Below are 15,104 nucleotides of genomic sequence, written 5' to 3'. Positions count from 1 at the left end.
AAAAAAAAAAGCTAAACACAATTAATTGGATGTATGAATGAGGAAAGGAGGGAGGGATATAGAATTTCCCAGGAGCTGATGCAGAGAAACCACTCAGAATAGCTTAGCAACCTTGGACATCCGACCTGCATTAAGCTGCATGTGCTCTCTGTTCCAACCATCATAATGTGTGCCTCCTCCCTTTGTAACTCCCCTTCTATGACCAAGTACATTCTAAAGCATATCCTGAAACCAAGGGAAATGGGATTCAGGCTGAGCTATTTTTAGGTGCCCACACAGAAAGGTAACCTCTGTCCCCGAATGAGCTTTCAGGGAAATTTCCCATTTACCATTGTATGCATACGCTTAAAATCAGATATATCATGGGAAAGGACACGTGCAAGAAATAAAGGCTTATATAATCCAAGTCTGTCATTCAAAACAGAAAACCATCTCTATCCCATCACTAACAGCTAACTCCTCATCCTTCTTCTGACCCTTCACAAGGGAGTATAAGAGGTTACTAATGCTTGCCTAACTCTTGCAGAGCCTGTGGCTCTCCGACAGTGTCTACCTGCACTTCTGCTCTGCTTCTGGGCAAAAGCCCTTGCTGTTTTGTTATTGGTGTGTGCTGCTTCGGTTTCTTCCATTCTTTAAGCTCAATACTGTGAACCTGACAGAGACCACTCAGATATACCTCTCCAGAAAGATCTGCATCCCATTCTCATCGCTCGGAAGGCCTCAATGGAACGAAGAAAAAAGAATGATGGGAAGGGGGGGTACCTCCAACAGGGGAGAGAAACCTTGAGGGCCCAGGTGAGGAAATGAGGGTTAAAGATGAGAGCCTCAGAGGACCAATGACTCACTGTGAGACTTCACTGCTATTTAAAGCTCAATTTGCAAAGAGTAGAATTAACACTGGGTTTGAGAAGCAATTTAGCCTCCCAAGGAAAGACTACCCAAAGCAGAAATACACACTGATGTGTAATCTAAACTGTCCCCTTTTAAGGTGTTGCACTCCGAAAAGGTCATTTTATAGAAGATTTCTAACCTCCCCTATCCAAATCCTGTCCTGAGGAGCCCCGCCCCACCCCACCCCATTCCCCCCCTTATGTATCAGAAGTGAAGTGTCCCCTGGGAAAGTGTTGACAGCTACCGTCTCCTACAAGCTGGCTTATTGTTCATCTGTGTCACCTCACTTGTTTCAAAAGCCATAGTTCTTGTGGGTCGTAATAGTTAATATTACCAACCTCACAGGACCACCTTAAGAGGTGAGCCTCTGAACATACCTGTAAGGGACTGTGCAGATCAGGTTAATATCTCAGTATATCTGGCAGATTGTGTAGATTAGGTTAATTGGTGGGAAGACCCGTCCTAACTGGTAGACTGAATAAAAAGGAAGTGGCCCTTCTTTGATATTAAAGCCTTTTTTTGTTACATAGCGAGTGTCTAGCAAAGGAAAAGTGTAGCTAAGGGCATTTACTATAACACCACGAACAACCAAGGAAAATACCAAAAAGTTCTACACATGTATTATGGATAAATGATGGCACATTCATCTGGTAGAATTATCGGTAATTGTTGAGAAGACTGAAGTGGACCCAAAGGTAGAGAAAGCAAGCCTCAAGATCAACTGTCAAGACTCTCAAAGCCAGAGGTGGAGTTCCTGGGTGCCCAGGTCCTGCTGGTCCCAGTTACTTTTGGTATTGGGACAGATGTTGTGTCCTCTTTACCTCTGATCCTATGATCCTGCGTGTATCAGAGCGCCTGGGAGTGGAGCTTCCTCTGGGTGTTGTGGGACTGGCTGCAGAGTTCGCAACCAAGGTCTGCTCAGGGCACCAGCCCAGACCGGAAGGCTCAGGATCTGCTCTTAAGGGAGCACTTGAACAGGGCTGGGAACCTGCTGAATGAGGCTAATCCCAGCACTAGGGAGGCAGAGGCAGGCAGATTTCTGAGTTCGAGGCCAGCCTGGTCTACAAAGTGAATTCCAGGACAGCCAGAGCTATACAGAGAAACCCTGTTTCAAAAAAAAAAAAAAAAAAAAGGTGGTGTCTTTCCTTCTAGTCAACATGGTTACCTCAGAGGCTCCTGAAGAGAGACTGAAGACATATAAGTACCAAGGCAAAGAAAAGTCTTTGCAGTAACAACAGAGGATTGCTTCCAGCCTACAACTCCGGAAGACCAGGAAAGATGAGCAGGTGTTAAAGAGAAGAAATATCAATCTATTCTCCAGTGACATGGTTTCTCAAGCATTAGTCAAAGAGGCCACTTCACTCCGGATGACAACATCCAAGGGGTGAATAGTTCTGACACAATTCTGCGTTTCCTCAACACCCAGGCTGCCAGGGAAACGCTATCTCAGGAAAATAACCCTCCTCTAAAGTTGACTATGGAGGTCGGGCTCATCCCCAAGCTGGTGGACTTCCTGAAGGTGACACCTCTCCCTAACTTGCATGGACGCTCAGGAACTTCAGAACAGACCCGAACCGTTGTGAAAGGGGGTGCCATTCAGCCCCTGATTGAAGTCCTCCATTCCCCACACCTGACCATGTCTGAGCAGGCAGTATGGGTCCCTGGGAATATTGCTGGTGACTGTGCAAAATTCAGAGACAATGTCATTTCCAATACCACCATCCCGCACCTGATCCAAAAACATAGCAACCACACTTCTTCAGATCATCACATGGACTTTGTCTAGCTTATGCAGAAACAAAAATTCACACCTTGAGGCTGATGCTATCTATTCTCTCTCTCAGCTCCTGCTACATCATGGTAATGAGATCCTCTCAGATACCTGCTGGGCCCTGTCCTCCCTGACTGAGGGCAGCAAAGAGTGCATCCATCATGTGGTGACTACCGGCATCTTGCCCAGGCTTATAGAGCTATGACCAGCTTGGAACTCAGTGTCTTGATAGACAATCTACAGGAGAAGAAAAGGCTGTGTTTTCAGACAGAGGACGTTGGTGGCTTTGACTAAATTGAGTCCTTACAGCACTACCACAACATTTACATCAGCAATAGTGCCCTGGACATCACTGAGAAATATTTATGTGATGATGAAGGTGACGACAGTTTGCCTAGGCCCAGGCTGAGAACGTGAATACATGGAGAACTAAGGCATCTCACACACCGTATTTCAGCCCGAGTACCAATCAGTCATGGACTTCCACATGGCTTCTGGCGATAGCACGGACCACGGACGTCCACATGGTCTATGGTGGCAGAACAGATCTTGGACATCACCTGGGCCTTCTGCCACAGCAAGAACCACAGACAGTAGCTCTCAACAGCAGCACAGGCCAGTGACGTCAACATAACTTTGGGAGGGGGCATCACAAACCAGACACAATGGCATGACCTTCAGTGGTAACACAGGCCACCAACATTAATACCTCCCCCAGCTGCAGCAGTACCGTGGACCCAAGCACGGCCCTGGGTAGCAGTGGTCTAAATATACATGGCAAACTTAAAAAAAAATTTTTTTAAAGCCTATCAAAGCCAGGCAGTGGTGGTGCTTGCCGTTAATCCCAGCATTCAGGAAGCAAGCTTAGGTGGATCTCTGTGAGTTTGAGGACAGCCTGATCTACAGAATGAGTTCCAGGACAGTCAGAACTACACAGAGAGACCCTGACTCAAACAAACAAAATGAAATGACCAAACAAAGAATATTAGCAGGATGCAGGAACGTGTCTGGCATATTCATCCCTGCATGAAACTGTGCTCACAGATGCTACATAATTGTGCTTGCAGGGTGCTTGCCCAGACTCTCAGGAAGGATCCTTAGCATTGTGTAGCAGCTGCTGTCATGGGAGGGGGGCTGGGGTACAGAGAGGAGAGAGATTTGCTCTGCAAGTTAGGACCTCTGCCTTATCTTGGTTCTCTCTCTCTCTCTCTCTCTCTCTCTCTCTCTCTCTCTCTCTCTCTCTCTCTCTCTCTGTGTGTGTGTGTGTGTGTGTGCATACAGGTGGAGACCGGAGGAAATCTCAGGTGTCCATCTCCTCTGAGATAGTGTCTCTCATCAGCCTGGAGCTCATCAATTAGGCTAGACTGGCTGGCCAGAGACCTCCAGGTCCAGAACTTTGGCCTCTACTTCCACAATGTTAGGGTTGCAGGTGTGTGCCATGACACCCAGCATGGTTATGTAGGCTCTGCTACCACGTTCAGATCCTTATGCTTACAGGTGTACCTACTGCGCAGCCCCCACCCCCAAAGCCCTCCTTTGTCTCATCCGGAATTTTATACTCTGTGTCTGTTTTCTCTGTTAACACACACTGGCATATTACTCAGCCATGAAAAAGAAATCCTGATACATCTTCAATAAGCATGGGCCTTAAAAACAGAGTGCTAATAAAATAAAGACCAAGGCAGAGTGTTTGCCACTCATAGGAGGCGGAAAGAAGGTAGAACAGTTCATTGGCAGCTGGGGTAGAAGGTAGTTGGGTGTTGGTGCTGAACTGGGTGTTTCCCCTTGGAATGGTGAAAGTTCTAGAACAGGGTGGCGGTGATGGTTGCACAGTCATCTTTAAATTATCTAGATGTCTTATGACAAAACTAGAATATTTCATTTTAAAACGCACATTTCTCAACTTTTCACTAAGTAACCACCATGTAAAAATCTCCCCAGAACCCACTAGTGTTCCACATTGAGACTCCACCTTTGAAATCAGACTGAGTTGCTCTGGACCCTGGCTCTCGCTCTCTCTGCTTTTAGAATCCCTGGCGAGTAGATGAGCTGTGTAGCTCAAGGTCAGCAAATGTGTTTTCAAAAGGCCAGATGGGAAGTGCAGCAAACTTTAAAGACCGCTCGTGTCTGCTACACACAAGTGGCATACTCATGCCCAAGTGTAGCTGTGGCACCATCAGGCAGGCAGTGGCCGCCCCAGTGGACCATGCTCTGCCTCATTTCTAAGATGGAGGACAGAAGCTGAACCCATGTCGCAGGATTGCATGGGGAATCAGTGGGGGTAATGAGCTGGGTGCTTTGCTCACTGATATATAACAGGGAGACAATACATGTTTTCTCTTGCTACTAATCTGTCTTAATCACCGTTTTAGTGCTGTGATGAGACACCATGGTCGTGGCCACTCTAATACAAGAAAGCATTTAATTGGGGGCTGGCTTACAGTTTCAGAGGATGAGCCATTATCATCATGACAGGGAGCGTGGCAGCAAGCAAGGCACATCCTGATCTGAAAGCAGAGAGACAGAGAGACTAGGCCTGGTACAGGCTTGTGAAACCTTAACCCCAGTGTCACATTTCCTCCAACAAGGCCACACTAACTCGAACAGGGCCACACCCTCCTCCTAATCCTTCTAATCTGTTCAGATAGTGACACTTCCATTTGACTAAGCATTCAAATACATGAACCTATGCAGGCCATTCTTATGCAAACCACAACATGATTGGTTGTTGAGGTAGATGCTGAGAATAAAACTACTAAGTTCTCTTTGCTGAGTACATACTGCATAGGCAGGCATGTCTTAAAGCAATAGGACTTAACATTGTTTCCGTTCTTAGTTTTTAGAAATACGAAATGTTGGCATAGTCCTGTGCTTTTGACCCATTAGCTTATGTCACATTCATGATTACTTCCTGGGGTAAAATTTCAAGATCTGGAAGCCCCACTTTCTTTCTTTTTTTGTTTTTTGATTTTTGGTTTTTTTGTTTTGTTTTTTGTGGACCAGGCTGACCTCAAACTCAGAAATCTACCTGCTTCTGTCTCCCAAGTGCTAGGATTAAAGGTGTGTGCCACCACTGCCCGGTGAAGCCCCACTTTCAAGTCCACTCTGCTATAGAAAGGAGAGAGAGGCTTGGATCCACAGGCATCTTAGTCCAAAAGGCACATTCTCAGCTTGTGGGCAGAACTACCTACTGTTTCTCCACCCAACTCCAGCCACTACTGGAAGGTTGGAAATGGCTAGGAAATTTAAAGAATGGGAAGACACAACAGGGACCTAGTGGCCAGGCCCCAAGAATGTTAAAGGCCCCACAGTACCATTTAAATATCTGTAAAAAGGAAGTTATATACTGTACAGCAGTGATGCTCCATGAAGGGATATTCTCTATAGCTCTGCCAGGAGAGATCCCATAACCAGCTCACAGTTCCAAGGGACATGGGTTCCCTGAGAGGAGAGCTGGCAATACCTAGTGTCTGCAGGGCACTGAGGGAGTGCATGGGAAGGCCCTGGTAGCTGTGCTGGGAGAAGGGCTGGCTGGGCCAGTTGGTACATACTGGTTTTTTTTCTTCTTGTCTTTTTCTTCTTTTTTTCCTCTGGGGTCTCATGTGTCCCATGTTGGCCTTGAACTCACAGTCAAGGATGACTGACCCTGAACTTCTGATTGTCCTACTTCTACTTCTCAAGTACTGGGATTATAGACATATACTACCATGTCTTGTTCATAGAGTGATGGCAAGCAAACCCAGGGCTGTGTGTGTGTGTGTGTGTGTGTGTGTGTGTGTGTGTGTGCTCGTTTGTGTGTGTTCAGAGACAAGCACTCTACCAACTGAGTTATATCCACAGCCCTTGAGTCTTTAAACGTTTTCCTCTATTTATAGGAAGGAAGCAGTATAGTGTGTAGAAAGGGTCTTTGTCAGAGGCTAAAAGCATTGACTTGACACACTGAACAAACCAGGAAACTAACTAGCCTGTTCTCACTGAACTTTGATATTGAAAAGGTCTCCACTCCAGCACAATCCTGGTCCTTTATAGGGCTGTGGTCAGGGTAAGGTGGACCACCAGAGAGAAAACACATAGTTCAAAAAGTAAAAGAGGAGGAGGAGGAGGAAAAGGAAGAGGAGGAAGAAGAGAAGGAGGAGCAGGAAGAGGAGCAGGAGTAGGAGGAAAACACTATAGGAAAACAACTGTCAACAAAGCTCTTCTCATTTTAGTCTTGAGATTGCGCTACAAAGGGCATGTGAAAGATTCTCCGAGCAGCCCAGTACACGGCCTGCCACCACCTGCCCCTTCTGCTCACCCACTGAGACTTAGCTCTGACAGCCTCTTGCCCAAATGGCCAGTGTGAAAAATGAGCTCAGGAAACAGCAGCTGTGCCTCCCCTCAGTCATAACTCCTGTGTCCTAGAGAAAGATGTGAGGCGGGGCGAGGGAATAAAACAGCTTGATGGGGTCACCTGCCGGTCAGGCCTGCAGGAGGGGAAGGGTTAATAGCTCCTTTAGTTCAAATGTCAAGATGGAATTAATCTATATTAATGCCAAACAGACTCTGTATGCAATGACAGGAGACTCATCAAGGGGCAGATGTTTGTTTCTGCAAGTCAATGATTTTAGCCATCAGCCTGGCCCCTGCCTCTTGATATCTCATGACCTGTGGTCCTAATTCTGCAATGCCACATGGTTAAGACCAACATCCCCAAACTATCTGCTGAGATCTGGGCTGCTTTTCTGGGTCTGTCTTATAAGCCTCTGTCTACTCAAACACAAAGCTAGGTCCTTCCTTTCTTCCTGTAGACAACAGAGAAACAAGCTGGTTATGTTGGCATATTCCTTTATCCCAGAACTCAGAAGGCAGAAGCAGGCAGATCTCTGTGAGCCTGGGGCTAGCCTGGTCTACAGAGTGGGTTTAAGCTTGGTCTACATAGTGACTTCCAGGCCAGCGAAAGCAGCATAGGGCAACCTCCCGGGAAGATTCTACAGAAGGGGGGAGGGGTGAAGAGGGGTGAACAGTCTAGTCTGTCTGTCTATCTCACGTGCACACATACACATACACAAACAAACACACACACACACACACTCTTATTTTCTTAGGACACCATTTCACCTCTGGATTTTGCATTTCCACAAAGCTGTCAATCTTAATATGAGAATGCTGTTGTGAGGACTAAATTAGATCTGTCAAGTAAATGGCAGGTACACTGCATGTGCCTATTTCAATTAGAACTCTATCAGATACAAATTGGTTTACACAGGAGGAATGTGGAGAGTGGCCAATCAAGTCTGGCAATGGGTCAAAGATTGATTGGGACTTGGGGGTGTTCCATGACATCCTCAAGGGCTTGGCCCTCTACTGAACATTCGTTGACTTCTATGTCCCCCTCTCTTCATGACCACATAATAGCAGACGCTACTTCAGGTCTGACTTTTTCCTTTCTTCTTTCCTTTCCTTCTCCTTCTTTAAAAATTATTTATGTGTGTATTTTATGTGTATGAGTGCTCTGTCTATCTACATGTATGCCTGCATGATAGACGAGGGTATCAGATCCAATGGTTGTGAGCCACCATGTGGTTGCTGGAATTGAATTCAGGACCTCTGGAAGTGCAGCCAGTGTCCTTACATGCTAAGCCATCTCCCTAACTCTTCCTTTTCTATTTTTTAAAGACAGGGTCGCTCTATGTAGCTCTGGAAGACCTAGAACTCACTATGTAGATATTCTGGTTTCAAACTCACATTAAATGGATGAGCTACCACACCTGACTCAGGTCTCATCTCTACCCTCTGCATCATCCAGAGTCTAGGTCCTAAATGAGGAGGAGACCCCATGGGGGGGTCACATCACCAAATATGGGAGTTACAAAAGAACTAGCAGTGGTAGAAGGTTTCTGAATGTAAAACAACTCACATAATTAATAATTCAAATTCAAACCAGGCAATGATGGCACACACCTTTAATTCCAGCACTCAAGAGGCAGAGGCAGGTAGATCTCTGAGTTAAAGGCCAGCCTGGTCTATAGAGCAAGTTCTCGGACAGCCAGGGCTATACAGAGAAACCCTTCTCAAAATAATAATAATAATAATAATAATAATTCAAATATATGACAAATCCATGATGTTTCTGGATATACTTGCTCATGATGCATTATAGAACTTCACTGCCAGCTTGGTCTACATAGTAAGTTCCAGGCCAGACAGGGCTACCTAGAGGGAGCCTGTCTTAAACAAACAAACAAACAAACAAACAAGAAACAACTTAGAAAAAATGCTGATTCAATGGCTGACTTGAATTTCATTTAAGTGAATTTTGGTCTAGTGAACCATGGTATTGGCATGCCAGTGAGGTATGAGAAATGAAAGAATTCACTAAAACAGAAAAACACAGAAGTAGCCTGTTTATACGGTGGCATGGTTTGCAGAGGCAGACTCTGCAGAGATGGTTTGAGTGCTGCTTTTATGGGGCGGCAAGATTGAAGAGGCAGATAACATAGTCTATCTGTTGACGTTCCCAAGTCAGTGTCTCAGCCCATTAGGTCTTACTGTGTGGGACACCTGTGTAGGGCTCAGATCTAGATGATTAAATGGACATTTCTGAAGTAGAAACTTGAGAGTTCTTTGGAAAGTTAGTTGGATGGTGTTTTGCTGGGGCAAACACATGAAGAAACGTCTCGTTAAAGTGGACACAGGTAAAAAGGCTAAGGCAGACTCATGAAGGAAATGTTTCACTAAAGCAGACCCAAGAGAGAAGATGTTCTGCTAAAGCAAGCACGTGAAAGGACATGTGATAAAAGATTCTTTGCTGGGCTGAAGAGATGGCTAAGCAGTTATGAGTACTGGATGCTCCTCCAGAGGTCCTGAGTTCAAGTCCCAGCAACCACATGGTGGCTCACAACCATCTGTAATGGGATCCGATGCCCTCTTCAGGTGTGCACTCATGAATGAATGAATGACTAAATAAATAAATAGTAAACAAACAAACAAAAAAAGATTCTTTGCTACCACCACCAATGTATTGGTCTGCTTTACATTGCATAATTGAGCTGCATTTGTTGGGACTCCATAGAGAAAAATGCACTAAAAAACTTCTTGTGATATGCTGCAGTTTCTTGCTACTTCTGTGGACTAGGGCTGATTGGATGTATGTTCTGAGGCAAGACCTGAGCACGTGGAGGACAGGTGATATTTGGAGGGTATAAATAGGACTCAGTGGAGTGAGTGACAGAGACAGAGCTTGGCTTGCTGGCACAGCTAGCTGGGCAACACTTGTGGGTCTTGAATCTTTGTTGATTTTCACTTCCCTGAGAGAGGCACAGTGGAGAACTTCTCCTGGTGTTCCTGCTGGTCCCTCCTGCTGACTCAAGCCAAGGCTGAGGCCTGGCTGTCTCTGCTAAGTCATGTCACCACTGTTGCTAACCCGACTCTACTAAACTCAACTGCTAGTGTATCTGTGAAGTGTTTGTGAGTGGAGCAAGTTGCTGCTTTTAACCTGTGAGCTGAACTGCCAATATCCAGACAACACAGATGGGAGTTGCTCCAAAGAACCTTTCTAAACAGGTCCACTTCTCACATACCCTTTCTTCTCCACTGCCTCTGGCGGATGGTGGGCTACAAGGGAGGTTAAAGCATTTAAGATCATTAAATTAATCATCAAAAATAAGGTTTGAAAAAATTAAAGTTACACATTTCACTATTTTGTAAAGGAATAGGTTTTAATTTATTTTCTTTCTTTTTTTTTTTTTTTTAAAGATTTATTTATTTTATGTGAGCATACTGTTGCTCTCTTCAGACATTCAGACACACCAGAAAAAGGCATCAGATCCCATTACAGATGGTTGTGAGCCACCATGTGATTGCTGGGAATTGAACTCAGGACCTCTGGAAGAGCAGTCAAGGTGCTCTTACCCACTGAGCCATCTCTCCAGCAGGTTTTAATTTCTTACATTTATTTATTTAGTGTGTATTTGTGTGTGTGTGCAAACGTGCTCATGGGTACATGCCACAAAATTCCTGTGAGGTCAAAGGACAACTTGTGGGAGTAGGTTCTCCTTCTACAATCTCCTACCTAGAGATTATCACTCAGGTCATCACGCTTAAAGGCAAACACCTTTTCCCACAGAATGACTTGGGAGCCTAGACTTTTTTTTTTTTTTTTTTGAGATATGGTTTCTCTGTGTAGCCCTGGCTGTCCTGGAACTCACTCTGTAGACCAGGCTGGCCTTGAACTCAGAAATCCGCCTGCCTCTGCCTCCCAAGTGCTGGGATTAAAGGTGTGAGTCACCACTGCCTGGCTAGACATACTTTTTATTGTATGGGTTGTCCCTTCTTCGAACAGTTTATCTGTGTAAGACAACATGGGCCAGTAGAGGTCAAACTCTAGAATAAGTAGAGTCTGTCTATTCATTAACATATGAAATTCTCTACAGTAGCAATGTGATGCCTGAAGACAGACCATTGCAAAGGTTGGTCAAGGCGACGATGTCTTCTGGATCTTGCTGAGAGAGGACAATCACCTTACTCTGAGCCCTTCCTGCATCTGCCCCAGAAGAGTGTCAACAATTACAACAGAGTTTCCACTTTCTGTAATGGGAATAAACATATTTATGCCATTTTGTGCTGCAGATTTATATAAAGTGCTGTTCTCGGCTTTGCAGATTACAGAATCAATCTATCACTCAACTCCAAAAGTCATCAAACATGTTCTCCATCTTGCAGCATCAGCCACAATTTAATTCCTTGTGTGAGAATAAATAAGCATGCCCTCCTCATGCGAGGTGACTTTGCTTTCCTCTCTTATAGCTGCTAAATTATCTTTATACTAAGTATTTGTTTTAAAATAAGGTTATTTATGATTTATTATCACTAAATGTTTGACTTAATATACCTACAAACCCATGTTGCTTAGAAATCCCCCTGGTGAAGGCTGGAGAGATGGCTCAGTGGTTAAGAGCACTGGTTGCTCTTCCAGAGGTCCTGAGTTCAATTCCCAGCACCCATATGATAGCTCACACTGTCTATAACTCCAGTTTCAGGGATCTGACACCCTTGCACAGACACATGTACAGTCAAAACATCAATGCACATAAGAGAAAAATAATGAAAACTTCCTCTGTTACAAAGGGGCCCAGTTGGGAAAAGAGTTTGAATCAAAATAGAAAAAAAATGAAAAAAGAAAAAGAAAACTTTTATTTTCTTTAACTATTAAATGAACATTCTAATTTTGGCTCTGATAGAATAATTCAGACTTTACATGTGATCGTTAGGATTGGGAGTATGCTGTGCTCTGATTGGCTTAGGTATAGATTATAATGGGGACATGGGGACATTCATGTATCCTGAGGTACCCTAACTTCCAGACTCATCCATGTGGACTCTTGTCTTCATACATGTTCTCTAAAACCTAGTTGTGCTGCAGACATTCAGGAGATGGTGAGACAACACCATTAAGTGAAGCTTATAGAATCTAAAGAGAGAATGTCTGTGTGTGTCTATGTGTGTGTGTCTATGTGTGTGTGCATGCGCGTCCACTTTCATTTTCTGAGGCGTTGTGCAGTTAATGGTGATTTCCTAATGAAAGCCAGCAAGCTGCTTTCGTCTTCCAGCAGCATCCGTGAAAGCCTTGGTAGTACCTTTGCTAGGCAAGACGTCGCATTAGAAGGCTGCCTCGTGTTGGCTTGACCCTGCTCCCTTCAGCCAGAGAGCATGAGAATTAAAATTCCAATTTCATTTTTAGTCATTGAGTCCAAAAGGAAAAATAAATTTATCTTAAAATGGCATTTTTTAAATGGAAATTAAAAGGAAATTGAGATTTAAAAGGGCATGACTTTTTCTTTTTAATCTAACAGGTGGGGCGGAGTCCCAGTCTCCCGTTCTGAGGGATATTTTCTCTAGCCAGCACAGAGACCCTGGAAAATTGAAGGTGTAGAATCCAGGGCAGCAGAGCCACAGTATTGAGCCCCAAACAAGGACACTTGCTCTGCCTGCCATAGGATTGAGGTGCAGAGTGCCCGCACCACACTTCAGATCCCTCCTCTCTGCCAGGCTTAGCACCCAGTGTCAGATACTAAGAGCTGCAGTGAGCATCAAACACTGTTCAGCCTCACTGTCCTGCTTCTCCATGGACAGCATTGAAGGAGACATCTGAGCAAGGGTGCCTGAGGACCCTCAAGCAAACAAGGTATGTCTGGGATTCTGACTCATCTTTCTGGTCATTTCCTGGATCGCTCCTTAGGCACACCATGTTCAAACACAATCTTATCACCTTTCTCAAGGCCACTTTAAGCACCTTTCCTATTCCAGTCCCTGGACTTCAGAACAAGCTGTTAGGGCATAATTCTATACCATTCTCCTCACCAACTATGGCCACTGTTTATGTGACTGCTGGATGTACCACACAACCTCTACAAAAACTCTGGGTGTCCTCTCTCCCACCCTTCCCTAGCCCTTAACACATGGCTTGCACCTTGGGGGTCTCAACTCCTCTAGACTTCTCTCTATGGTATCTCCAGCTCTGTGCTAGCACACATATTACTTCTTGAGTCTTCAGTCATTCCCCACAGCTGGCAGAAAGGTCTGCATTCTTCAGTAGGCATCTAAGCACAGTTCTTCCCATATCCGACTCATGAGCAGCACCCATCCAGCAGATGACCCTGTGTCTGATTTTGCTTGTATGCCTTTGGACACTGGGCCTACCTGCCTTCCTCCTCCTTCCTCCTGAGGCCCTGAGGTGAGGGTGGGGGGTGACTGTTTCTCCTTACTCCCTGTGCCCCTTGTGGTGACTATTTCAGAATATCATCTGTTTTCTCCACAGCAAGGAAGGCATTGTCTGTCTATGAGTGAAATACTAAACAGTTATCAGTACTGACACTGGTGAGCTTAGATACATACAGAATTCCACTCAGGCCTCAGCTAAGAAAGTTAGCTGTACCCCACTTCACAGACAGGAATCCAAGGCTCAGAAAGATGTGTGAGATGGCTGTATCTTTGGTAGGACTGCATTGAATCTACCCCCCTATCTCCAGTACAAGCCAGTTTCTAGGAAGGGAGAACCCCCCCCTCGCCACCCCCCAACCCCTGCCCGGAAACACATCTGTTACCAGTTTTATTTAAAGGGCCCTTGAGTTTCAAAGCAGCTGGCAGGACACACTCCCGTGATCACTAATTCATATTTGTCCTCCCTCTCAAGCCCTGGCCTCGAAGGCCCACCATGAATCAGGGCCCCAGGCCCATGGCTGAGCAGGTCTGCATAATTTGCTGAATGTCACCAAGCCCATCTGTCATTTCCTCAGCTTCCCAAATGCCATCCCTGGAGTACCCAGGAGGCTCCAAGCCATATGGCCAAGGAGCCCCGCTGTGAAACCCCATTACTGCTCTCAGATAATTAGCTTTAAAGCAAGCAAAGTAATTAGGAAGGGGCTGTGGGAAGCATCCGCAGGAAGGGCAAGACTCTGAACTTCCCTGCGCCCTCCCCAGTGAGACCTCATGTCTACAAATGCCTGCCTCCCTTCTGGCCCAAGGCCCCGCTGCTGCAGGGAGGCAGAGGGATGCTCAGGGAGACAGCTTTACTCCCACATGCAGATAATTGTAACAGGACCGTATTTTGAGGTATCAACGCTTTTTTCTGCTTCTGTCCTCTTTTTTTTCCTCCTAAGAAGGGGCAGCTTAATTCACTGATACGGACTGGGTGGGAGGTGACAGAGCAGAGTCAGGGAGCTATAAACAGGGTGCAGTCCTGACTATAGGATGGTGTATCAAAAATGACCCTATACTCTCCATGGGGTAACAACGATGAAGGAAAAGATGGCAGCCTCAATAGCAAGCTGGGTAGAGAGATAAAGGTATCCTGCACCCTATAGCTCCTGACTTTGTATAAGACCACGGACTTGAGGTCTTCCTGACTACCCAGGAAGGAAATATAAAAGCTGTGTTTGAGGTCAAGGGTGAGGACCAGGGAGACTGCTTAGCAGGTATGGGTACTGGTGCAAGCATGAGGACCTAAAACCAAACTCCAGAACCCAAGTAAAATGCTGGGCATGACCATGCACGCTCCTGGAAACATAGCGCTGGGGTAGAGAGGCAGAGACAGGAAGATTGCTGGGGCTTGCTGCCTATCCAACCTTGCTCTGGATTCTGTAAGAGATGCTGTCTGAGGGAAATAAGACACGGAGCAGGTAGAACAGGACATGCAGTGTCCTTGATATCCTCTAAGAGTACACACACACACACACATATACACACAGTATTTATAAAAAGATAAAGAGAGGGGGAATATATTCTATGGATGTGTGGTGAGGTGTGGGGGAAAGGGGTGCCTCCGAGGGCCCATGCTGAGGCATCCCTTCCCCCTGAGGGACCATCCACAGGATGGTATAGTATAGAGTTTATTCAGGGCATGGAGAAGGGAGTCAAGGGGGTAGTAGAGGCAGAGAAAGGCAGAGAGAGAGAGAGAGAGAGAGAG

General features: G+C 45.6%; 1 protein-coding gene and 1 pseudogene across 1 annotated transcript in view; one reads left to right on the top strand and one right to left on the bottom strand.

Annotated features, from left to right (window-relative positions):
• Positions 1-15,104, bottom strand: part of Ube2q2 (ubiquitin conjugating enzyme E2 Q2) — a 136,621-nt gene that overhangs the window by 107,213 nt on the left and 14,304 nt on the right. The gene's annotated exons all lie outside the window — the stretch shown is intronic.
• LOC110302342 lies at positions 2,049-2,956 on the top strand (annotated as a pseudogene).

Source organism: Mus caroli, chromosome 9 (genome assembly GCF_900094665.2).
Source record: "Mus caroli chromosome 9, CAROLI_EIJ_v1.1, whole genome shotgun sequence".
NCBI lineage: Eukaryota > Metazoa > Chordata > Mammalia > Rodentia > Muridae > Mus > Mus caroli.
The sequence above is the reverse complement of the archived record's forward strand: the minus strand, read 5'-3'. Positions and strand labels throughout refer to the sequence as shown.